This window comes from Panthera pardus, unplaced genomic scaffold (assembly GCF_024362965.1).
Source record: "Panthera pardus isolate Hobbes unplaced genomic scaffold, ASM2436296v1 HiC_scaffold_13, whole genome shotgun sequence".
NCBI classification, from domain to species: Eukaryota; Metazoa; Chordata; class Mammalia; order Carnivora; family Felidae; genus Panthera; species Panthera pardus.
The window spans coordinates 150397258-150424026 of NW_026526688.1; positions in this window are offsets into that span (position 1 = coordinate 150397258).

Genomic DNA, 26769 nt, shown 5'->3' on the forward strand with positions numbered 1-26769 from the left:
AAAAAACAATCATAGATACATTAGCACATCATGCCAAGTAGTTAAGGTTAACAGATTAGAAAATAATAAACACTATTCATTATAGGGGCATCCTGGGTGGCTCAGTAGGTTGAGCATCTGACTCTTGATTTCAGCTCAGGTCATGGGATAGAGTCCTGTATCCGACTCCATGCTGACAGTACAGAGCCAACTTGAGATTCTCTTTCTTCCTCTCCCTCTGCCCCTCTCCCCTGCTCTCTCTCTAGAAATAAAAAAAAAAGTCTTAAAAAATAATAAACACTATTCATTACAAAAGGACTGATAAGAGGAGGGTTAGATAACAACTGAAGTTATTTTTTTTTGCAGATAACATGATTTTATTTATTTATTTTTAATATGAAATTTATTGTCAAATTGGTTTCCATACAACACCCAGTGCTCCTCCCAGTAGGTGCCCTCCTCAATGCCCATCACCCACTTTCCCCTCCCTCCCACCCCTCATCAACCCTCAGTTATTCTCAGTTTTTAAGAGTCTCTTATGGTTTGGCTCCTTCCCTCTCTAACTTTTTTTTTTTCCTTCCCCTCCCCCATGGTCTTCTGTTTTCACTCTTATGTGGATCCTGAGAAACTTAACACCTGAAGTTATTAGTGACAATAAGAACAGTGGTGAATAGAGCAAATTCTGCTCTTGGGAACGTTATTAAGCCTTGATTGCCTCAATTTTTCATGTGACACTGTAATTGTAGTCTCTGCCTCATAGACTTATATGACCATTTGGTGAGTTAATATATGTAAATCTGTCATAGGCAGCATGGTGTTTGGCACATGGTAGGTGACAAAGCATGCTGGTTATTTCCATTATTATCACCATTGTCATTATGGTCATCATTATCACTAGGCTAAATCTTATGAACTAGACCTCTTTTTTGATTGATTTAAACTACTTAACAGGGCACTCGAGAAAGTTTGAAAGTGTCCCTCATACTTCTTCTATATTCTGAACCAGTTGAAGGATAGCCATAGAAAATGACCAAAACAACATAACTAAAAAAGCTGGGTTGGAGGACCCTACTTAAACCTGCAACTTAAATCATCCTTCGTAGGCAGAGCCTAGTCTGGTAGACTTGTCACCTATGTAGAGCAGAGTGTATTCAGCGGTAAACTAGATGGGAGAGTGCACCAAGAGGAGTTTGAGCTACACCTGCTCAGAACCTTTTCTCTTTTTTAAAAAAAAATTTTTTTAACATTTATTTATTTTTGAGACAGAGACAGAGCATGAACAGGGGAGGGGCAGAGAAAGAGGGAGACACAGAATCTGAAACAGGCTCCAGGCTCGAGCTGTCAGCACAGAGCCCGATGCGGGGCTCGAACCCAGGAACCGTGAGATCATGACCTGAGCCGAAGTCGGACGCTCAACCGACTGAGCCACCCAGGCACCCCAGAACCTTTTTCTCAATCTCATCCCTAAAATGAGCCATTCCTCTTCTCTAGGGAAAGAGTGAATAAGAGGATATGGGTGGAGAGAGTTACCAGATATATTTCCTTCAGTATCATTCCCTCATGGGGAGGGAAGTGTAAATTCCTCCCTCTGTGAGATTGCGAGATATAAGGGGATAAAACTATACCTATCAATCTGGATGAACACGACTCACTTTAGACCTGGCAAATCTCTCCTAACTGTCCCCCCCACTTTTTTTTCTGGATCGTTAAATAAGACTTAAATTTCTTGCACTTGAGAATTTACTATCTGGAAAATGGGGCTTTGATGGACAGCACTTCTCTCTCTTGCAGCAATAGTTTGGAGATTAAAGAAGATAACTGCCTTGGAGATGCTCCAAGAGCCTCACATAAAAGGGGCCATTATGTTCAGGTATCATGGACTAGATTATGGGTCTTGTAGAATGCTAACAATTTTAATAGCTAGTTTGTTTTTCTTTAGCAAGGATTCCTTCTGATATTTTCCATTTTTAATCAGGCAGAAGTTGCCTCCAAATTTCTTTTGTTTGTCAGAGCCTTGTTTTCTCCAAAAAAAAGTTGAGGCATCTTTCAAGATTAGAAAAATATAGTCTTTAAGATTTTCTTGACATTTATACCAAAATAGCAATGTAGCTGAAATCAAGTGGGAACACTTAGAAAGCTAGAATGATAATTGCAAAAAAAAAAAAAGGGGGAGGGAATGCAAGAGTTTTCACCGCTTTTGTTAAAAGTTTATACTTGTCATACTATGCTACATCTTATTTTTGAAATGCATTGAAAGTTGTCGCCAGTTTGATCTCAGATAGTGTGGCTGCCAATTTCTTCCCCAGCACTCTGCCACTTGGCTTCTTTCCAATAATGCCATGTGTAGTTTTCCCTTCTCTCCTCCCTTTTCTAAACAGAGAGGAAAACAAGTCCGTTCGGCATTAGCTCGCAAGCTGTATAATTGGAATTAAAATTCAAGACATGAATATCTTTTTAACTCAGAGGGCCAACTGTATTCACAATTCCTCAAGTTTCCATTTTGAAAAATGTAACTTTATCTTTAAACATGATAGTCTTAAACTTTATAAAAGAATGTAGTCTGGGTTCAAGCCAAAAAATTGGAATGATTTTTCTTTATCAATTTTTGGCTTATTATTTTATTTTTTCTTAGATGTCTTAAAAGTGAGATGTTATTGCACTCTTCACTGGTTTTTAATTTGTCAAGTTCCCTTTCTTAAAAAATATATTATCCACTTAGAGATGATCTTTGTATAGTGTATTTTATAAAAGTTATTTCCTAGTATGTGAAACTTAGGGAACTCACATTCTCTTTGTCTTGATAGCATCCACATAAATCTTTCCTTCAGTGAACAGAGCATTGGTTCCTAGGATATTAGGAGACAATAGTGTTTCATATTTTTATCTTCTAACTTTGTCATTTATTCTTCCATGTTAGTGGGCAGTCCATCTAATCTATGTGTCAATAGCTGTACCCACATATTATGGGTAGGGTCGTTAGCTCCCTGCTAACTTCGGAGGAAAATTAATGTACTTATTTCACAGGTCTTTCTTTCTAAGGAACTTGAAGTGATTTATACATACATCAGTGGTCCTCACCAAATCTTGGGGGAAGAGTTGGCAAGGTGGCAGATGTCTTTATGTTACAAATGGTCCCTCATGTGGCCTCACTCTGTTCACCACCAGGAAAGCTCTCAGTGGACACAGTGGATCTTTCACCAAGACATGTGGCACTGTCTATAAATCTTTGGGGACAGGGGAGTGCTGTGTGCACAACTGGGGCACATTTTCCCTGGAGCTTGCAATCCCTCTGTGACATCTGTTATTTAATGAACTGTAACCATTGATATACCTACTAATGCTCTTTATCAGAAGAATTTCTAAGCCTTAAGAAGGGGAGAAAAGAGACAGATAAAACAGCTTCTAGCCTTTTCCTCTTTCATTTCTTATTTGCCTCCCCCTCCCCAAGGGTGAAGGCAAAATGGATGAGCAAAGTAAACGGACATTCAGTCTTGAGCATTGTTGAATATACCATGGAAACTAAAATGGTGAAGGTTTAGAACTGTAAGAACTTAGCCTTTTTCTTTTGAATGCCTTCTGTACATTGAATCCGGTATAAATTCCTGTATTACTTGAGCTGATCTTAAGTGCAGTGAGTCAGAGTACATAGCACATCTCCTTGAGCATGAAGATGTCAGAAATCCAGTCCACGGTAGCTGATCTAATAGGCTGATGATCAATAAGCATATTAACCAAGTAGACTCATCCTAGACAGTTTATATCAGTGACTGGATGCTCCTGCTGCCACTCACAGCATAGGTTTATGGATGTTTTGGCTCCAAATTTTTGAAAACGAACCTCTCTGGATGCCAGAATTGCTGGTCTGCCCCTGCATATCACAGGTAGGAGACGGGCTGTCTAGAGATGTAAGTGAATTTGAGGAGCAGCGAAGTGGAAGGGACTTGAGGACTGTACCAGCTTGCTGCTTGGAAAGGCTCCAACACAATGTCAAAACAGCAGGGACTCTCCGCGCACCTGCCCGAGCTGCGCTTAAAATTAATGATTATTTGTGAGAACAGACAAGGAGGAAAATCTACCTCGTTCACAAGTTTGTGGTGTGGATTAGCTTCATTGGTATCTAATGGCTGACTGCCACTGAGCTGATCTTTTTTTGTACTTTCTGGCTCCTTCCTCAGAATGCCAGAAGCTCTTTGTTTAGCTAGTGCTTTATCTAATTCTGGCACAATCAATTCCACCTCATTCTCTCTCAGCACAATTGGCAGGACTCTATTGTTTATAAGGAAGGTATTTTCCCTCTAATTTAATACCTGGAATCTTTCTATGTTCCTTCCATTAAAAAAAATCTTTCTTTGTCCCTTTCCTATTTTCTTTTTTCTCTCTCTCCTCCTTCAAGCTATATAACAATCTGCCATGTAAATGAATTCCCTACACCTATTGTTCTTTAAATTTTGGGTCTATCTTTTCACTTATTTTTCAAGTTTAAAATTAAAGAAAAATCCTCTCATCTCAATGTGTTGCTTTTGCTTTAAAATGTACCAGTGAAACATTGATTTATGCATAAGCATATATATACATACAGTTTGTTCATTGTTTAGCAAAAAATACCCATAGTATATAATGAGGATGGTGTTTGGAACATTTTAGTGATACAAATTAAGTGCCTCACAGTATGTACAAACTTACCTATTATAATGTCCCATAAACATATTTTTATTGCAAGTCCAGTGGGAGTCCTGCCCGTCATTGTCATCTTCATGACTGTGTTTATCTTCAGTGAGTACCTGCATGATACAGAAGACCAGATAATAATCCATCTCAGTACCCTTTAAGGCAGTGTTCTCCAAAAGCCTTGGCTTGCAGTCTCCCCTCAGTTAAAGTTTTGAAAATATGCCTCCTACCAGTCAGAATGGCTAAAGTTAACAACACAGGAAACAACAGGTGTTGGTTAGGATGTGGATAAAGGGCAACCCTTTTACCCTGTTGGTAGGAATGCAAAGTGGTGCAGCCACTTGGGAAAACAGTATGGAGGTTCCTCAAAAAGTTAAAAATAGAGCACCCTAGGATCCACCAATCATAGTAATAGGCATTTACCAAAAGAATACAAAAATACTCATTCAAAAGGATACATGCTGATATTTATAGCAGCATTATCAATAATAGCCAAATTGTGGAAACAACCCAAGTATCCATCTATTGATAAATGGACAAAGAAGATGTGGTATATATACAACGGAATATTATTCCTCCATCAGAAAGAATGAAATTTTGCTTTGGCGATAATGTGGGTGGAGCTAGAGAGTATGATGCTAAGTAAAATAAGTCAGTCAGAGAAAGACAGATACTATACTGTTGAATCACTAAATTGTACACCTGAAACTAATATACTATATGTTAACTACCTATAAATTAAATTTTAAAAAGTATGCCTCCTTTATATATTCTAATTTATAAATTATATATCTATATATACCCACACATATACCTTTATATGTATGATTTCTACTGTAACATAAGGTACATTGTGAAAAATACATATAAACAGACATTTAAAAAGTCTGAATGAACAGAAATAGAAGCTCTGCTGATTTTTTTCTTGCACTCTAGTAGATTATATTCTGCATACTCAGGGGTGCATACTTTGGAGATGAGTGACTCCCATATCTGAGTGACCATTAAAAGAGTTGCAGAAATTTTTTAATTTACATTGCCTATCCCCTTCCCCATACCTAGTCAATTGGAACCTCTAAGACTGGAAAGTACTGGTATATTTATTTTGTGAACACTTCTTAGTGATTCTAATGATCTGCTATGGATGGGATCCACTGCTCGAGGACAGTTGTTTTTTAGAAGAAGTCGGTTTGGAGCATCAACATGAAGTCCGTGTGGATGCAGTGAATAGAATTTTAGGATTCCCAAGGATCTTTTGACATGAACGAGGTATTTTGTGTTGAGTTGGGTCCCCGAAAAAGGTATTGAAGTTCTGACCCCCAGTATCTGTGAATGTGACCTTATTTATAAAAAGATCTTTGCCAATGGTCAAGTTGAGATGAGGTCATCAGTGTATGACCAGACACCATGTGAAGATTACAATTATGCTGCCAGAAATCAAGGAACTAACAAAACACATCCTTCTCTACCACCTTCAGAAGGAGAATGCTTTACCGTCACTTGATCTTGGATTTTTAGCTTCCAAAATTGGGAGATAATACATTTGGTGTTTAAACTACCCAGTTGTGCTACTTTGTTTTGGAAGCCCAGGGAAACTAATGTACAAGGGAACCATTTGCAGCCAAACCAACCAAAACAGTTCAAACTAAGTCAAAAATACCAGACCACCTTACTCTCTATTTCTTTTGTCTTCTTTTTCATGTTTCTTTCCAACATGAAAACATGAGAGAGTATCTACTTTCAGGATGAATAGTACAAGTATAAGATATTCTAATCTAATTGTGCTGTAAGAGAACAAAGTATAAATTATATTCCAATATAACAAGAAACATGCATAATCTCAAAAACTTAAAAAGAAATAAAAATGAAGAATATGAACAACTATATCAGTACAACCACTATAGACATATGGTACATTCCCATAACCTCTATTTTTCTCTTTATATACTATTTAAAAAAATATATTGAAGAACATATTAAACATAAATTTTATATGGGTGGATAGATTAAAAATGATGTTATCTATATTCCTATACTTTAAAAAATGTCTATACACTTCTGACTAAACATATCCATTTATCTATGCTCTCTGAGAGTTATAGAAAAGAAAATAAATCCACATGGGCAAAATGAATGAGAGAAGATGGCAGCAAAGAAAATGTGTCAATAAAATTATGGAAGGGAGAAGGCAAATGGGAACTGGCTTAACAGATCAGAGCAAAGGGAAATCCGACTGCCTGCAATGGAGGATTACAGTGCAGTGAAGTGAGTTATTTCCTTCTGAGAACACCTTGAAATACCTAGGAATAGAAGCAGCAGGTGCATCTAAAATTGGAGGAATGACTTAAAACAGGAAAGACTGTTGAAAATTCTTACTCCTGACAGATTCCACATAAGGAAAGTTCCTCTCTCTTATTTATTTATTTATTTATGTTTTGTAAGACACTAGTTATGATAAAATGAAATCTTGACATAACTAAAACAATTCATAATCAGGGCAATTGAATGTCTTAGAAAATGCCCATAACTTTTCCTGATTGTCATTCTGTGTACTTTTAAAGTTCATTTTTTCCTTTACCTGGTGAAACTTATTAATGTGAAAATGGTGATTTTGCAATAATTTTTTTCTCATATATTAAAGGGAGACACAGAGACTAAAATTTCATTTTGTCAGAAAAAAGTTTCACAAAATATAAAACAATAAAATAGTATTTTTTATAGGATAAGGCATGCCTCAAAACACTGAAATGTATTTGTTAAAATAATGAATGCAAAGTTCCATATGACCTTTTATGTGAGTTAGGTAAAATTCTGTTCTAAAAATAGCATCACTTCTATTACCTTTATTTAGAATAATGCTTTTAGGTAAATAATGAACTATTAAACAAAGGATGCTTACCTGTGCACAGATCAGATATCTTTTTTAAAATGTTTTATTTATTTTTGAGACAGAGAGACAGAGCATGAACGGGGGAGGGGCAGAGAGAGAAGCAGACACAGAATCTGAAGCAGGCTCCAGGCTCTGAGCTGTCAGCACAGAGCCCGACGTGGGGCTCGAACTCACGGACCGTGAGATCATGACCTGAGCCAAAGTCGGGTGCTTAACCGACTGAGCCACCCAGGCGCGCTCATAGTTAAGATATCTTAATGCCAGGATTTGCCAATAATTCAGTACAGATGATGCTCAATTGGTTTTTGTCAGACTTGGTTCAACCTAAAGATACTCGTGGGAGGGTAGTATTTTGGTCATTATGACTTCAATCATGTGTTAGAATCATTAATTTACAGATTTGGGGTGACCTGTACTTGAGGTAAAACTCATCTAGTTTGTTCTATCTGATCTTACAGAGATGAGGTTGCAGCACTATCATATCCAAGGGTAGAGTTAGTGCGCTTATAATGATTATTATTTAAGTTATAAGAAAATTTGGATTGGGATTTAAAAAAAATGAATCTACATGATACAGTATATCCAAAGTTCAACTACTCCTTAGAGATAGAGACTCCATTAATTCTGAATTTAACAAATATTTTTTTAGCATCAAATATGTATTGTGCTTTTCTAAGAGCCTTGGGGTACCTAGAGCAGTGACCTGCATAATGTGTAGAGACTAACAAATAGTGAATTAAACTAACACTATGAGCCTACTTTCAAGTAATTCTCTTCAAAATAGATGGGTGATCTTACATTTCCCTGGTAGTCTTTTTTTTTTTAATATAATTTATTGTCAAATTAGCTTACATACAACACCCAGTGCTCATCGCAACAAGTGCCCTCCTCAGTGCCCATCACCCATTTCCCCTGTCCCTCACCCCTCCATCCATCCTCAGTTTGTTCTCTGTATTTAAGAGTCTCTTGTGTTTTGCCTCCCTCCCTCTCTGTTTCCATCTATGGTCTTTTAGAGCAAGGCTATCTGAAGCTGATGAATTTTTTAATTGTTGACTATCTGAGTTACAGATAGAAACTGAAATAGGAAAAGATGATGAAGCTTCTCTTATGGACCGTATGGGGTTTTGGATTCTTCAGATGATTAAAATTGTTGGAGATGTTGCAAATGACATTGGAACTTGCCTAGAGGAAGTATCTGTTGCAAAAAGTAGGAATCCATCATTTCCTTGGAAATACAGTTTCCTCTTCTTTTTTATTTAAAATTAAAAAAAAAAAATCCTAAAAATGATCAAGGATGTCTGCTTGTATTGATTCTGTTTTGATAAACCTCCCTTTTACACCTCTGATGTAGCATACATGGTCTTTTAATGGGTAACTAATTCCTAGCAAAAAAGTCATTGATATTTGATTATAAGATACTTTATGACCTTACTTTCCCCTTCTCCCTTTTTTTCTTGCTAATCATCTAGCTAAAACACATACATTATTATGTTAGGATTCCATCAGGTTTCCAGCTTTTTAGTAAAATCTCAATGACATAGATTTTATTTTATTTAAGAAAGAAAACTAATTTCATTATTTCTTTCTATAAAAAGAATGCACTAAAGAATATGGTCCTGATTATTACAAAGTCTTAAGGTATTTTAAGTGGATTATTTGAAAAGCACAACACAAAAAAATTATTGATCAGCTATTAGAACCAAACTTTATATTTGAGAATAGTTTGTGCATATTTTATAATTTCAATGAACTAAGTTTATTGGGGGAAGAAAAAACTGGTTCAAAGTAGCTATTTTAAACTTCTCAAAGCCAATTGCCTTGAACTTTTTTTTTTTTACCAAATATGTAATTTATCATTCATATCAAGTGAGTAGAAGGGTAGAAAATTGTTACATTGGTGCCAGTGCTGTGTAGGTTTTTCTGAGGGAGAAGAGAAAATAATTATTCAGCAAGGAAAATCTAAGATGGCAGATTAATGCATAAAAACATTCAAACAAAGGGAGACAATAGGTTTCTAAATATTGAAAATTGATTTAAAAATATTTAATGATGACCACTTAAAGCTCACTATTCTGCTGTGGCTCAAAAATGAACAAAATAGACATGATCTCTGGTTCTTGTCACATTCTAGTGAGAGAAACATACCATAAAATAAGAAAATAAAAAATATTTTAATGAATTGCAAATTGTAATCAAGCACTATTTAGAAAAAAAACATGGTATTGAGGTGGATGATAATGGGGAGCATTTTTTAATTCTTCCTTTCTTAAAACCTGACCTTCACTTTAACAAGAGTCAGGAAGATAGATTTTTGATGGTGACTATTCAAATATTGACTGGTGAAATGGAACTAGATATGCAAAGAGAAGAGGAAAGTGTTTTCAGCAGAAGGAACATCCTGTTCAAAGACTCCAAGCCTGGAAAGAGCTTGGTGTGTTTCAGCAATAGGAAGAAGAAGCATGTAGCTGTAATAGAAATGTGACATTCTAGGGGTTTGAAGACTGAGGACAAGTTAGTTAGAAGAGATGGGTCCTACAGGCCATAGAGGATGCTGTGGGTTTTTTTTTTTCTAGGTGCAAAGAAAAAGGTTTGAAGGGAAGTAATATTATTCAATATTAGTTTTAAGAACATTCTCTTTGTTCTTTGGAAAACAAGTTTGAGGGGAATAAGAATGGAACTATGGATTTAATTCAGAGTGATCTGCTGAAACTTGGCCAGAGATTTTTGTAATCTGGACTAGAAATAAAGAGAAGAGAATGAAATTGAGAATCAGAATCATAAACAGAGATCATCGATGTGCTGGGTGTGATGCAAAGGAGGTGACGTCAAAAAGTGGAACAAAGCATGATTTAAACTTCATACTTGTCAACTTGAAGTTTGATGTGAATTTCTAAATTGAGAAAATATTGGGGGGCAGCTTTTAAGAAGAGAAGAATTAAAAAAATCTATTTGGGGGATGCTAGTTTGGGATATATGAAACCCTTCAATAGAAAGTCAAGGAAGGTTTGTCTCAAAGTCATGTGAATGAATGCATTTGCTTGAGGAAGTCTGTAACAGGAGAAGATAAGAAAATCTAGGATCAGGGACTTTCCATCATTTAAGACTGTGAAAAGGAGCAGGAGATGGCAAATGAGGCTGAACTACAGTAGGCAATGGAGGAGAAGAACCCTTGGAGAGAGTGGTGTCATAAAAGCTAAGAGAAGAAACTATTCCAAGATGGAAGTGGTGCCCATCTCTGATGAGAAGGCTTCAGACTGAACAAAAGAGATGAAGAATATTTGGCTGCATGAAAGTGACTTTGACAAGAGCTGTTTTGGTGCCATATTTTTTTCCATTCCACCAAGTCAGCTTTAGTCATCTCCTTACTAAAAATAATAGTAAATAGTAACCTCAAGTGAGCATATGGAATTGCCATGGGGAGCTACAGATTTGTGTGAAAGAAAAATAGAATTTACTTTATTTAAATTTGATTTCAGAAAGTTGGATGGAAGCAGTTTATGAGATTTTAACTCAATTTCACTAAATGCACAGGCCTTTCCCTAACTTATTTTCTAAAATATTTGAGATTGTTACTAATATCATGTTGATCCCTCTGTTGGATAAAGGGATGGCAAAGAGTCAAGAAATAGCCTATGTTTGGTTGGGTTATTGTTTGTGTCATAAATCCATTTACTCAGCTGCAATGAGAAGTAAAATCTATCCTAAATGATTCAAATGAAGATAGCTTTAATGAGCAAATTATTTGCAGGAAACACATATTAGTAACGAGACACACAAAGACCTACAATGATGGAAAACTATGCTACCCCTAGAGCTCATGGACAAGAAGAGGAAAGGGTGTTTTTGGCACCCAGAGAGCAGTTATTGTGGATGAAGACAGTTAGTGGAAACAGCAGTCCTGGAATACTGAATTATTGCTAGGGACATTGCAGTGAAAAGAAGGGGGAGCCAGGAAAGAAATAGCCCCTTCTGATTCTCATTTCATCCTCTGATCTCCCACCTGTGTCCTCTCATTGACCAAACCTAAGCAGAGACAAAGTACCATGGTGATATGGTCTGTGAAGAATTCAGCTCAAAAGAGAAAAAATTAGAAAAGAATGTGGATGTTTTCCAGTTTCTGGTCAGCATGTAAAATCTGTGGAAGTCATCACCTCATCCTAACAATAAGTAAAAACCAGAACAAAATGAAAGTTAACAACTCTTCTTAGATCCATCAGAGAATTGAGGTTACAGGGCAAATCATTGCTCCAAAATCTGGAAAGACAGACTGACAGATATGGAGAATAATGTTACGAGAACAGAGTCCCATGAGGAGAAACCTCTGTGGGAGCCTCTGCTGGGATGAGAAAGCCTAAATTGTAACTGACAAATTGCTGGAAGCTCAGAGTGGACAAATGGGAGAATTAAAACTTCCAGGAAGGGAAGTCTTAGGAGGGAACACCTACACTTTTGTGAGTTTTACTTCCAGGATGTCTGTCAGGTTATAACCATGAAGATTGGTGAAAAATCTTCTTGGGCTTCCAGCAGAGGGTAGGGAAGAATAAACATCTAAAATATGTCAGAGGCATCTTTTCTTAAAGCCTGCATTCAACAATTTTACCAGAGCCTAACCTATTGGGATTTAATCAGAGCCTAACTCATCTAAGGGAAGGGGAATATTCAACTCTAACCTCCTCTGGCCATCCTATTCCATGTTAAGGAGTGGGTAAAAACTGAGAAGAAATTATGAAGTCCAGTCCAAAGATACAGACTCATTAAAAGTCCTAATCAAAGACTAGAATGCTTCCCCACCCCACAGCTCACCCCCACATTGCTAAAGTCCTGTTTACCACAATGCCTTTCACTCAGTACATCATGTCCAGTTTTCAAAAATAAATTACAAGGCATATTAAAAGGCAAAAACCATACTTTGAAGAGGCAGAGAAAGCATCTGAACCAGACTCCAATATGAAAGGAATGTTAGAATGACTAGACCAGAGATTTAAAACAACTATGATTTATATGCTAACAGCTCTAATGGAAAAAGTAGGCAGCATGCAAAAACAGATGGGTAATGTAAAGAGAGAGATGGACATTCTAAGAAAGAACTAAAAAGAAAGACTAAAAAAATACTGTAACAGAAATGAAGGATGCCTTTGATGGACTAATTAGTACACTGGAGATGACTGAGGAAAGGATCTCTGAACTTGAGGATATGTCAATAGAAACTACCAAAACTGAACAGTAAAGAGAAAAAAGATTGAAAAAAAAAGTAAAGTGGAATATCTAAGAACTATAAGACAACTCTGAAAGGTGTAACATACACATAATGGGAGCATGAGAAGGCAAAGAAAAACAGAGAAAGGAAAAGAAGAAACTTTTGAAAAAGAATTTGGAGTTGGGGAACAGCAAATAACTGGAACACTGGTTTACTCCTATTTTACTCATATTTTTTTTTTTGGTAAGAGAAAGGGGATAGTTCTGCCTTTGACTGCTTGTGGCTTGGGAAAAAATAAAAGAAAATCAATACAATTTATGTATGAGATCAGGTAGAGAATTATTTGCTACACTTGGTGATAGTAGAAAAATGGAAGGAAAGAGAAAGGGGAATAAAGGTAATGTGATAGGGAAGACCTGTGCGATGTCCTATGTCACCTTTTGCCATATACCCTTAAATCATTAATAAAACATGAAATTCCTGAAAATTTTGATGTTAAGGGGTCGTGTCTGTATATGACAAGATTAAGGCTTGCACCTAGGTTAGCACTAGGTAAACAATTTGGAGATGCAGACTTTAAAAGAAATGGAACCATAAGAAAGTTAGGTGTAGGGAATGAACCAAAATCATGGGTTGGTTTGGAATCCTTCACTTGGCAAATTGCAGTTAGAATTTCATTTACCTAACATGGTTCCAGGTTATTTAAGTGTTACACCTTTTCTAGATACCCTATTCCTTTGTAAATTAAGTCAGCATTTGCAAACCAAATTGTTTGTTTATCAGGGCGCCTGTGTGGCTCAGTTGGTTAAGCCTCCAACTTTGGCTCAGGTCATAATCTCACAGTTCCTGATTAAAAGCCCCACGTTGGCCTCTGTGCTCACTCACAGCTCAGAGCCTGGAGCCTGCTTCAGATTCTGTGTCTCCCTCTCTCTGTCCCATCCCCCACTCATTGCTCTGTTTCTCTCTGTCTTAAAAGTTAATAAAACACTAAAAACATTTTTAAAAAATGTTTGATCTTAAATAAAGAGATTAGAATCCATTGGGAATTAGGGAATTATATTGGGTCCCAGGAAGTATTCTCAATCAGAAACAATTTAATCCAACGCAAAAAAAAAAAGTCAACAAGTTTGGTGAAGCTGATTATTACGGATATTTTGTGTGTCTATATCAGTAGATTCTCAAATCATTGGTTAAACTTTGACTAGAAAAATATTCAGTTTTTTTCTTTTCATAACTGCTTTGTTTTTTCATATTGGGTTGGCTGTTTGGAGTGAAGAGGGAAGAATGCTGTTCTGTTGAGTTTTGTCATGCCAGTCTTGCAAATTTTACTTTGTGCTTCCGAAATATGTATATTAATTACATGGCTGGAAATAAAGTATTAATTCTTTTCTTGGCAGTCACACCAAACAACCTATTCATGGGATCACATATCTGTATTTATTATAGAATTGTATCATTGCATTACCTTCTTATGGGCAGTTCTGGAGCTTTGTGTTCATTCATCTAAATATTCTTTCCATAAATATTTATTAAGTTCCTACTATGTCTGAGGCACCATGGTCTGTTCAGTGCCATATTGCCATGGCTGTGTGTGCCATATTCATGCCTATATCATAACAAAAAAAAATTAAAGTGAAGTACCAAAGACACGTCAGTGAAAGAGAAAGAAGAAAAAAGAACAGATTAATGAATTTCTCATCTGTTTTCCCACAAAGTTGACTCCTAAAGGTATTTCCAAATTGTGTTTGTGATTGTTAATTCAATTTTTTATTTACAGTGAGGTTATTGATGACTTCCATTTATCTAACTAAAGTATGGTTTTTAATATTAATGACTATATTTGTTTTTTCTGATCTACATAAAATCGTAATTTCATTATAGGAAGATACAAACATTAAGAAAATACATGAATCAAATGGAGCAGTTCACATATTCTCCCTTTGTAGTTTTAACATTTAGCTAAATGGAATTTTAATAATACATCAGTTGGTACCACATTGAATATTTGAGTTAAATTATTGTGGGATAGTTTTATTATTAGCATTTTTTCTTTTGTTTCTGTGATAGTAATGGTGTTGCAGACTTCTAAACCTTCAAGAATATTTGTTTATGCTGTTGGATACTCGCTTTTCTGCAGAGAACAGTGGCTTGCTCTCCTCATACAAAATTGTTTGAGTGTTAACATTTCAGTGAGCAGTTTGAGACTGGAACTGGCCTATATTCTTTATCTCCTTTAGGGCTTTTACTGCTAGGGTTTGGCATGATAATCCATGGTAGTAAGGCTCCATTCACATCTAGTTGGCAAATTAACACATCAACTCATTACACCAGGGCTTCGGGCTGCAGCTCATGTTGGCAAATTTACACAGATTTTCATTAACTCAAATGGAAAGATAGGGACAGACATGATTAAGGGCACCAAGGTCAACTCCTATTTGATATTTGGAAACATGAGAAATTATGATTTTACTTCTGTCAATTGATTTCTCCAGAGTACCTCACATATACAAATTTTCCTTTACTAATCATTCCTTCTACTAAAGTTTGAAAGATTGTCTTTGTATTTTTTTTACATTCTCTAAATTAATTTAACCCAGTAATATGTATGCTTAATGGTCTATTATTTTCTCTCTTTTAAAATATTAAATAAATGTAAAACAGGAAGTAAATTCCTCTCCCTAAAGTAATTCATATAGTTGTTCCTATCTATATTGCCAGCATTCCTCAATATTCAATAATTTAGAACTTACAATAAAATTGTTCAGTTGACATTATTTAATTTCCTAAATGTCCCTCTCTTTCTTTATTTCTAGACAGATGTTAGAAAATAATGAATTATATTTTACATAAGTAATTACTGAGGGTGCTTAAATATGAAGTTATCATTTCAAAATCAGTTTTTCTTCTTTGGCCGGCTTTGAAATCTCTGGATTTCTGTTGTGGGAAATCATGGCATCTTATACTTTTCTTTTTATCTGTACTCATTTCAGATAAATTTCTTAAACTAGTATTCTAGACTGTATGTTAGACTGTGAGTTCTGTGGAATCAGGAACTATATTTTGTTCTTCATAAATTCCCCAGCATTTTGCTCAGTGTCTCCACATGGCACAATATGGGGAAAGATAGGAAGTGCATCTAAGTAGTGGAATTGTGTCAACTATACTCAAATAAAAAAATAAAAAACTAAAAAAAAGTATACCTAAGCCAGACTTCGGATTTTAAGTGGATCAGAAAAGACGTCCTGGAGTAGGCCACTCTAGAACTGACTCTTAGTTAATGAGTTAATTGAAAGAAAGAGTGTGGGAGGATATTTTATGTATTTAGGACAAACTATTTGAAACCGTTGTTGTAAAGGACAGCATTGACATATTCTGTGAATTGCATAGCATCCAATATGACTGTGGTGTCAAATGAATAGATGAAACTTGAAATATTTGTTGAAGAAAGATTGCAGACAGCTTGTATGCCATGCTAATAGAACTTGAATTTTATCTTGAAAGCAATGTACAATCATTGTTTGGTTTTAAGCAGATTGGTAATAATCAGTCCATCTCCCTCCCTCCCTCCCTTCTTTCCTTCGTTCCTTTGTTCCTTCCTTCCTTCCTTCCTTCCTTCCTTCCTTCCTTGCTTCCACCATCTGTATGTCTGTTTTTTTCTTTTTATGATCAGTGCCATGCTAGGGTGTGTATATTAGGGCTGTATAAGATTGAAGGAGGTAAGTCTTTACAGAAGATCAATTTCTGCCAGTCATGCAATAAGAATTAGAACCTAAAATAAGGCATAGGTCATGGTAATGCAGAAAATGAGAAGATTTGGAAGATGTTAAACAGAGAATTGAGAGATTTTAGTGACAGGATATGGAGGGTAAGGGAAAGAGTAAAATCTAAAATGATATTTGAGATTTTGTTTCCCAGTGTGAATGCCAGCACTGCTTTTTGATATCAGGAATATTAAAGCTAGATATCTAGAGAAGGTGAGTTTGGTTTTTGTTACATTTTGAATTTTAGTCACCTATGGAACATCCAGATATAGAGGTCCAATAGATAGATATTAAATTGAGATGTGGATTTGAGCTCAAATAGTTTATTTGGGAATTAATCTCAGGAAGCACTGGTAGAGAGGTGGAGAAGTAAGAAATGAAAGGCGGGGGGGGGGGGGGTGCCTGGGTGGCTCAGTCAGTTAAGTGTCTGATATCAGCTCAGGTCATGATCTCACAGTCTGTGAGTTCGAGCCCCGCGTCAGGCTCTGTGCTGACAGCTCAGAGCCTGGAGCCTGCTTCAGCTTCTGTCTCTCTCTCTGTCTCTCTCCTCTCTCTGCCCCTTCCCCACTCATGTTCTGTCTCTCAAAAATGAATAAATGTTAAAAAATGTACAAAAATAAAAAGAAATGAAAGGGAAGTAAGTTAATACAGACTGCACTATTAGCAAGTTACCTGCGTGGCACAACTGAGATTTTGTCCCACTGGTGTCCTGTGACGGACTGTGTAGAATATACCCCAGAGTAGTTCCACCTGAAAGGTGAGGCTGCTGGATTATTCATTCATTAATTCTGGTCTGTCTCTGCTAGAGGCTGCTTCCTGAGAGCTAGCTCACCACACTTGTGGCCTATCCCGCCTGCAGGACTCTAGCACACCCCTGCAAGTATGCCCTTGGATGGAGTCACAGATCCTGGTAGTAAAAAGCAATTCTAAGGGTATTCAGCTGTTGGAGGCACCCACAGGTTCTCCTCAATGTAAGGTAGATCTGGTCTGGAAGGGTGGTTCTGAAAGCCATCACATGTAAAAGATAATTAGAGCTAATACAGTATAATGAGCTCATTCAGAGAAGAGGGTCTAGGATGAAAACCTGTCAAACACTAAAATTGAAGGGACAACATAGGGAAAGATAAATCTGTGAAAGAGAATGTCTCTTATCTTTACGTGGCTAATATGTCCAAGAAACTTGCCTCAAATATGTTTAAAACAAAACTAGAGAAGCAAGCCAAAAGCTAGTGCAGTCACTGTTTATCCACTTATTATTTCTCTGGTTGATGTACTTACAAATATATTTGCTTCATAGTAGCTATGGCCACACCTAATTCACCAATGCATCTTTAATACCTTGTGTGTTTCCTTACTTAGTATTTGGTGTAGACTATATATCAAATATTTCTTTCTTTAAAAAATTGTTTTAATGTTATTTATTTTTGAGACAGAGAGAGAGCATGAGCAGGGGAGGGACAGAGAGAGAGGGAGACAGAGAATCCAAAGCAGGCTCCAGGCTCTGAGCTGTCAGCACAGAGCCTGACGTGGGGCTCGAACTCACGGACTGTGAGATCATGACCTGAGCTGAAGTCCGATGCTTAACCGACTGAGCCACCCAGGTGCCACCCCCAAATATCTTTTTCTTTTAAACAAGTTATTTAGGATTACTGAATTTACATGCGTATACATTTTTAAATAAAATTAGAAAATGCAGTTTAGGAAATGTTGATATTTTCAAAACAAATATTTAATAAGAATATTTTATCTCCATATTTTTGTTTTCAAATACGTACCTTTTACTCTTATTTTTTCCTTTAAATTAGTGAACTTTACTTTTTAGAGCAGTTTGAGGGTCACAGAAAAATTGATTAGAAAGTACAGAGGATTCTCATATACCCCCTCTCTCCACACAACACAACCCCTGCTGCTATGGCCATCCTACACCATGGTGGTATATTTGCAACAATTGATGTATCTTTATTGGCGCATCATTATTATTATGTAAATTCCATAGTTTACATGGGGTTCACTCTTGGAGTTGTATTTGGGTTTAGACAAATGTATAATGACATACCACCCTTTTAGTAATGCACTGAGTAGTTATAGTTCCCTGTGCTCTCTTCATCCCTCCCTGCCCCCTTCAGTTACTTTTCAGAAGACAGAAACTGATGAAGAGACACTTACAGGGATTTATTCACCTATTCCCCTTCCATAGATTTATTTCATGGTCTTGAGGATTTCTTCCAAGTTGAGAGCACAAAAACAAAGACATAAGAGGGAAAACATATGTTTAACCTGTAATGAAGTGTTGGTTTCCTCAGTTCATTTTTATGTTTTTGATAAAATTTGATTCAAGTTATTTCTCCAAGCCAACATATGTAAGTCAGAAAACTGCAGAGAATGTTTCCAAATATTTCTGGCACCATCGATTATGGCTTTTCTGCCAAAATGTTCCTTTTCCTTAGATGTACACCCTTTGCATCATTCCGTCTGATTTTTATTTCTGCATTCTACTTCAAGTCATGAACTGTATTATGTGTAAGGTCTTCCTGTGATTTGCTTAGTAGCAGTTGGTGAGCAAGGAAGCCCCTCATGATGTTTTCTGTTGTTATTATTATTATTATTATTATTTGAAAATCATTCAGAAAAGAAAAATATGTACTGGTATAAGACATGACTCAAATAAATTCTTGTTTTCAAAGACCTTCCTGGCATTGTAGCTTCATTATTAGCACACTTGGAAATCTGCTTCACCCATGGGTGAATTGGCTGTGGAATATCAGGAAACATGGGCAGAAAATTATTAAAGGATTATGTTTTTGAAAGGGATTACATCCTAATTTTTACTGAGGGTCAAAAAAAAGTGACATGATAGATTGGAGCAAAATGATTTTTTAATGTTTGTGGCATTTTTAGATGGAATGAATATTCTGTACCCCCATTTTCTTTGTTTCTATTTCAAGTGAGTGTTCTTCATAGTGTGTAGTCTTATTATGTGTTTTCTTTATACACTGTTTAAAGGAAGAGTTAATCTGCACCTACCATGTCTGATTAAAAAAATGCTTAAAAAGTCTTTGAATTTTTTCTTTTATCTAACAGATTTGTTGTGTAGTCTCACTTCCTTTTTTTTTTTTTTTTTACCTTTCACTAAGAATGAAGATGATAATGTTAAGCAAAAAAAAAAAAATTTCAAATGTATAAGTTTGATTCTTAATTTCTGTACAATCCTTCACAATGGTATATCATTGAGTTGACACTGGATTACAAAAATTTAACAGCCCAGAAAAATTCTTCTGAGAACTTATTAGCATCAGAAAATGCTGTGTTTTATCATCTTTTGGAGATTTAAAGCTCATCTATCCATTTCTCCCCCTGAGAGTTAAAGAACTTAAGAAAAAAAATCGCCATTTTCTTTTTTAGAGAAAAGTTTTTTAGAAAACAATCACCATGTTTTGAATAGTGAAACACTTAAAAACTTTTTATTTTAACATCTGTGAGACTTAATTTCCTCGTTGTAAAATCGGACTAATGATCACTACCTCAGGAAGTGATTGTAAAATCAGAAATATGTGTGAAGTGTGTAATGCACTATCTAGTACCCCTCGGTCTTCATTAATACTGGGTGACATTCTTTTTCTCCTTCTCAATCTTCTTCTTACGTGCTTGATCTAGATCAATGGTTCTCAAACTTTAAATCTAAATCACTTAAAGGGCTTATGAAAACAGATTGCTGGGCCCTGCCCCAGAGTTACTGATTCAGTAGTTGTGAGGTAGGATTGAGGCTACTTCTGAGAAGTCGCCAGTCTTGTCAAGTGAAGAGATAACACTTTGAAAGCCACTGACCTAGAAAGATAATGCAACTATTGTGAAGTAGAGCTTTGTGGCTGTCAATATTTTTTTCTATAGTTATCTTTGACTAATAAATATTGTCACTTTATATTTTGAAAATTAGTGCCATGTACTATAAACTATTAACTTGTCAGGGCACGTGGGTGGCTCAGTTAGTTGAGTGTCTGACTTTAGCTCGGGTCAGGTTCATGAGTTCAAGCCCCACATGCTTCATGCTGAGAGCAGCAAGCCCAATTTAGATTCTCTGTCATTCTCTCTCTCTGCCCCTCCCGCGCTGGGGCTGTCTCTATCTCTCTCAAAAACAAAAGTAAACACTAAAAAATATATATTAGCTTACCTATTTCTAAATAACTCTCCCAGCGTCCCCATTTATTCAGACAATAGTGTAAGTGTCGCTCTTTTGAAATTATGCAACGTTTTGGTGAATGGTAGAATTCAGGTCAAGTGAATGCAAAAAAAAAAAAAAAAAAAAAAAAGACTTTCCTCAGTTGGGCATGTTTAAGACAAAACGACAGTGGTGGACTTTACTTGTCTGAGCAATTGACTGAGCAACAAGAAGACTGCCTGAAACTTGAACAATCTGTTATCTAGATATCATTACAATGTAAGGAGACTTGCTCACCACAGTAGGTATTGTTATTGTACTTGTATATAATTTAGAGAATATTTATTTGAATTGAATGTTACTTCCATTTTCATTTTATCTGACAGATTGATTTATCTTGTTCAGTGACCTGTCATGTTACTGGTAATAAGAATGTGGATGGCACAATCACCATCATGACTAGCAGAAAGGAAAGAGCTCCTCTTTAAACGATCACATTTAATCAGGAATATCTTGGTGACTCACAAGTTAACAAAACTTCCCACTCTGTGTATTCAGCCAACAACACTGCCGAGTGTCCAAAACCTAAATGTAGTTCATGACACACACACAGTGAAGCTGCAAATAAGAATAATTCCTGATGAAAAAATAGATATCTAAAATGTTACTGTCAATTTGTTTCTTTGGTATCTTCTGAGTCAGCTTTTATGTGGTGTTAATGCAATCTCAAGCTATATTAAAATATATTAAAATACTGTTATGGTTACAATATAACATATGCAAAACTCTCACAGTGTGGTTGCACTCTTGTAAACATCAGGGACAGATTTTCAGAACTCCTCTTTGCTCTATCTATACTCACACCCGGAGTGATCTCATACTGTGTTATTGTTTTAAATACCATGTTCAGGTTAAACTCAAATATATGGTTTGGATTAGATCTAGGACCTGAACTCCAGATTCTTTTATATTTTTAATTTTATTTATTTATTTTTGAGAGAGAGAGACTGAGAGTGAGCAAGGTAGAGGCAGAGAGAGAGGGAAAGAGAGAGAATACCAAGCAGGCTCTGCACCGACACATCTTGAACCATGAGTTCACGACCTGAGCCAACATCAAGAGTTGGATGCTTAACTGACTGAGCCACCCAGGCGCCCAAACTGCAGGTTTTTATAACTGTGTACTCAGCATCTCCAATTGATATTAAAAAGGGATCTCAATCATAATGTCACAATCTGCTCTTTCTGCATACTTTCCCAGACGCTTAATGGTAGCTACTCTATTTAAACCACTCAGGTTACAAATAATGAGTGCCACCTTTGTCTCTATTTTTCTTACACCCTACATCCTCTCCACAAAACAATATTGTCAGTTCTCCTTTGAACATGTAACCAGAATCTATGTCTCACTCATCCATTGTTACCATGAGTCCAAGCACCATAATCTCTCACCTAGATTATTATAACAATCTCTCTACTTATCTGTTCATATATATCACCTCCTGTATAGTATATCCTCCCAAGAGCTGTAGAATGAATATTTTAAAACCTATGACAGATCATGTGCTTTTCCTCTCATCTTTCTTAGAGTAAAAGTTAACATTTTTATAATGGCTTACACTGTTATGATTGAGAATCCTTTTCAATATCAACTGGAGATGCTGAGGACACAGTTAGTTATAACAATCTGGAGTTCAGGGCCTAGATCTAATTATGAGGCCACCACTAAGTATGTGAGCTCAGCTCCAGTGGTGTTCTTGAAGTTCTGATACCCAAATCATAATAAGGCATTACAAAAAAAGGTAATTATGGGCCAGCGTACCTCAACACACATATGCAAATATTCTAAACAAAATTTTAGGAAATAACATCCAATAATATGTGAAAAGTATTAACTGATGACCAAATAAAATTTATCCCTGGAATGTAAGGCCATTTTAATATTTAAAATAACCAATCAATATAACTTAACAGATTGATAAAAAATAAAAGCATATTATCACCTCAGTAGATACAGAATAATATTTGACAACATACAACATCTATTCCTGGGGCACCTGGGTGGTACAATTAGTTAAGTGCCCAAGTCTTGATTTCAGCTCAGGTCATGATCTCACATCTCGTGGGATTGAGTCCCATGTCAGACAGTATGGAGCCTGCTTGGGGTTCTCTCTTTCCCTCTCTCTCTATCACCCTCCTCCCCGCTCCTGCTTTCTCTCTCTCTCTCTCTCTCTCTCTCTCTCTCTCTCTCTCTCTCTCTTTGTCTCTCAAAATAATATATCTATATATCTAGATATACATATATACATGTACACACGTGTATATATGTATATCTAGATATATATAAAATCATCCATTCTTGACAAAAACACTTAGTCAACCAGGAATAGAAGGAAACCTTCTATATGTAATAAAAGGCAGCAATGAAAAACCTACAGCTAAAATCATACTTAGTGGTAAAAGACTGAGTGTTTTCACCCTAAAATTAAGAAAGACAGGTATTTCTGATCTCACCACTTCTATTCAACATTGTATAGTTATTCAAGTAAAAGAATAAAAAAACACCTAGATTGGAAAGAAATAAATAAAAACTGTTTTATCTGCAGATGACTTGATTGTGTATATAAAAAAATGGGATATACAAGGAGGCTAGAACTGATAACTGAGTTTAGCAAGGTTGCAGGATATGAGATCAATATACAAAAATCAACTATATATATATATATATATATATATATATATATATATATATATATAACTTTTACTCTAAGTTAAATTTTACTCTAGCAATTAAAAATTAGAATTTAAATTATAAAATAATGCCATTTATCATAGCATCAAAAATAAGAAGTATTTATTGATAAATCCAACAAAAGATGTAGAATACATGTGCATTGAAAACTAGAAGCTATTGCTGAGAAAAATCAATAAAGACCTGTATAAAAAGAGACACATACCCTGTTCATAGGTTAAATTGATCTTTAGATTTAAGTCAATCTCAATAAAAGTCCCAGAAGTCATTATTTTGGGGGTAAAAATTGAGAAGTTGATTTTAAAATCATATCAGAATGCAAAGCATGTGGCATGCCAAAACAACTTTGAAAACAGATCTTGAAGCTCAAGGAATAACACTCTTTGATTTCAAGACTCATTATAAAGCTACATTAATCAAGACAGTGTGAGATTGGCATGAAGACAGGCAAATAGATCAATAGAAAAAAGAAGAGATTCCAGAAATATACTTTTATGTCTATGGACAACTAATTATTGACAAATATAAAAAAGCAATTCTGTGGATGTGATGTTGTTTCCAACAAGTGATGCTGAAATGCTTGCCTATCTATAGGCAAAACAAAGAAACACACTTTATATCTCACACTATGGATAAAAATTGACCAGAATTGGATTATACACCTTAATGTAGATCCTAAAACTAAAAGGTTCTAGGAGAAAAATCTTTATGACCTTTGTTTAATCTAAGATTTCTTAGATATCATATATAATATATAGCATCCAAAATTGATAAATTGAACTTCACCCAAACTGAAAATGTCTGTTCTTTGAAAGGCACTGCTAGGAGAATGAAAAGGCAATCCATAGACTCAGAGAAAATATTTGCAATTTATGCATCTGACAAAGGCCTGTGTCCAGACTATGTAAGGAGTTCCCAAACTCAATAAGATAACAGCAACCCAATAAAAAATGGGCTAAAGGTGTTAACACACACTTTAAAAAAATGTATATAGATAGTGAACAATCACATAAAAAGATGTTTAATATAATTAGTCAATAGAGAAATGCAAATTAAAATCACAATAAGATACTGCTCAAAAATTACTAGAATGGCTAAAATTAAAAAGATATATCAAATATTGGAAAGGATGTGGAGGATTAATAACTCTCATAACACTGCTGGTGGGAATGTAAAATGGTACAGACACTCTGAAATGTAAGTTGGCAGTTTTTCTAAAAGCTAAACGTGATCCAGTCATGTCATTCCTAGATATTTACTCAGGATAAATGAAGGCATATATCCATCCGTTCAAAGACATATACAAGAATGTTTACAGAAACTGTACTGGTAATAGCCAAAAATCTGGAAACAACTCAAATGTTCATCAACAAATGAATGCTTGAATAAGTTGTGGTATTTCTGTACAATGGAATACACTCAATACTAAAAAATATATATAAATTATGCTACATATAAGTATATGGATAAGTCTCAACATAATTATGCAGAATAAAGCCAGGCAAAAGAGTACATGCTATATTATTTCATTTATATAAAATTCTATAAAATACAAACTAATCTGTAGTAGCATAAAGTAGGTCAGTGGCTGGCTGGAAGTGGGGATAGGATCAGGAATGGGGGCATTAAAAAAAAAGTTCAGGAAACTTTTGGAGGTGGTGGATACATTCATTTCTGTGATTATGGTGATGCATTCACAGGTGTATACAAATGTTAAATCGAATCAAACTAAAAATGTTGTACACAGTTACCCTATATTAATTGTATCTATATATGCCGTCAAAAAAAAGAAATGGAGTTTGAATTTAAAGTACATTTTGCTCTGATGGTCAAATGTAAGAGATGAAAAATTATTTAGGATTATATACATTGTGACCAATGCCAATCTCAACTTTAATGTTTTTAACATTTTGGTTTTAAGAAGCACATTTTCCAGGGCCCCTGGATGGCTCAGTAGGTTAAGCGTCCGACTTCAGCTCAGGTCACGATCTCATGGTCTATGAGTTAGAGCCCCTCATCAGGGGCTGTGCTGACAGCTTAGAGCCTGGACCCTGTTTTGGATTCTGTGTCTCCCTCTCTCTCTGCCCATCCCCCACTCACACTCTGTCTCACTCTCTGTCAAAAATAAATGCACATTAAATTTAAAAAAAAAAACACATTTTTTTTTCTCACGAGAACAAGTAAATCATAAGCAGAAAGATCTTGTAAAAATTTCCTTTAAATGTATTTTTTCCCTACGATGAAATGTAATTTTAACAAAAACAATGCATTTGCAGCAGTAAATGAAGCATACTGATAATCAATCCACAAAGCATAGGCATGTCCAAAAACCATCAGTCTAAGAGGCAGGGCGCCAGCTTCTAGTTCACCATCACTGGTGACTAGTCACTCCAATAACAGTGTAATCCGAGGAGGGCCATTTAACTCTCTACTATCAGTGTCCCTCGAGGTTTAATAGGGGCAGCAGAGATATATATTACTATGAGGACAAATGCAATAACAGATGAGCCTTTGGCCATCCTTTTAAGTAAGGTGAATTAACAAAAGAACTTATTGGATGGTAGCTATTTTCTACTACAACTCTGTCTAAAGTTCTAGTCGCTGCAAGTTTGGCTAATTTAACCCAAGAGACTTAACCTGGGTGTGAATGGCTGCTGCCTTTGACATAAAAATGCATGCACCTCATATTTGAATGTACTTATTTTGTCCTATATAACCTTTAGGTAAAAATATTATGGCATAGATAACTAATCTAAGAAATTCTTTATACAATAATAGGGAGTAATCTAAAAAGAAAATAAATTCACTCAAAAAAAGTAAACTAATTATTGGCTTCAAAGTTATTTTGATTCTTTTTATGATTTAGAATAATAGAGGGGCGCCTGGGTGGCTCAGTCAGTTGAGCGACTGACTTCGGCTCAGGTCATGATCTCACGATTTGTGAGTTTGAGCCCCGCATCGGGCTCTGTGCTGACAGCTCAGAGCCTGGAGCCTGCTTTGGATTCTGTGTCTACCTCTCTCTGCCCCACCCCCACTCATGCTCTGTCTCTCTCTGTCTCAGAAATAAATAAACATTAAAAAAAAAAGAAGAATAGATATATGGTTCAATAATATAAGAAGAACTTTCCTGTAACATGGACACTGTGCTCCTAAATATTCCAGTCCTGATACTGGAGTGCTAGGTTGATGTGGTACATCTGGAACACTGCAATTTTCTCTTACCCTTCTTTCTCCTCAAGCTCTATACCTGGGAGACAGTGTCAGGTTCCAGTTTTCCCTGCACAAGCATTTAACCCTTTTTCTTCTCTTCCATGAATTCTTCTATTTTTATTATGATTGAGGTATAATTAATACACAATATTATGTTAG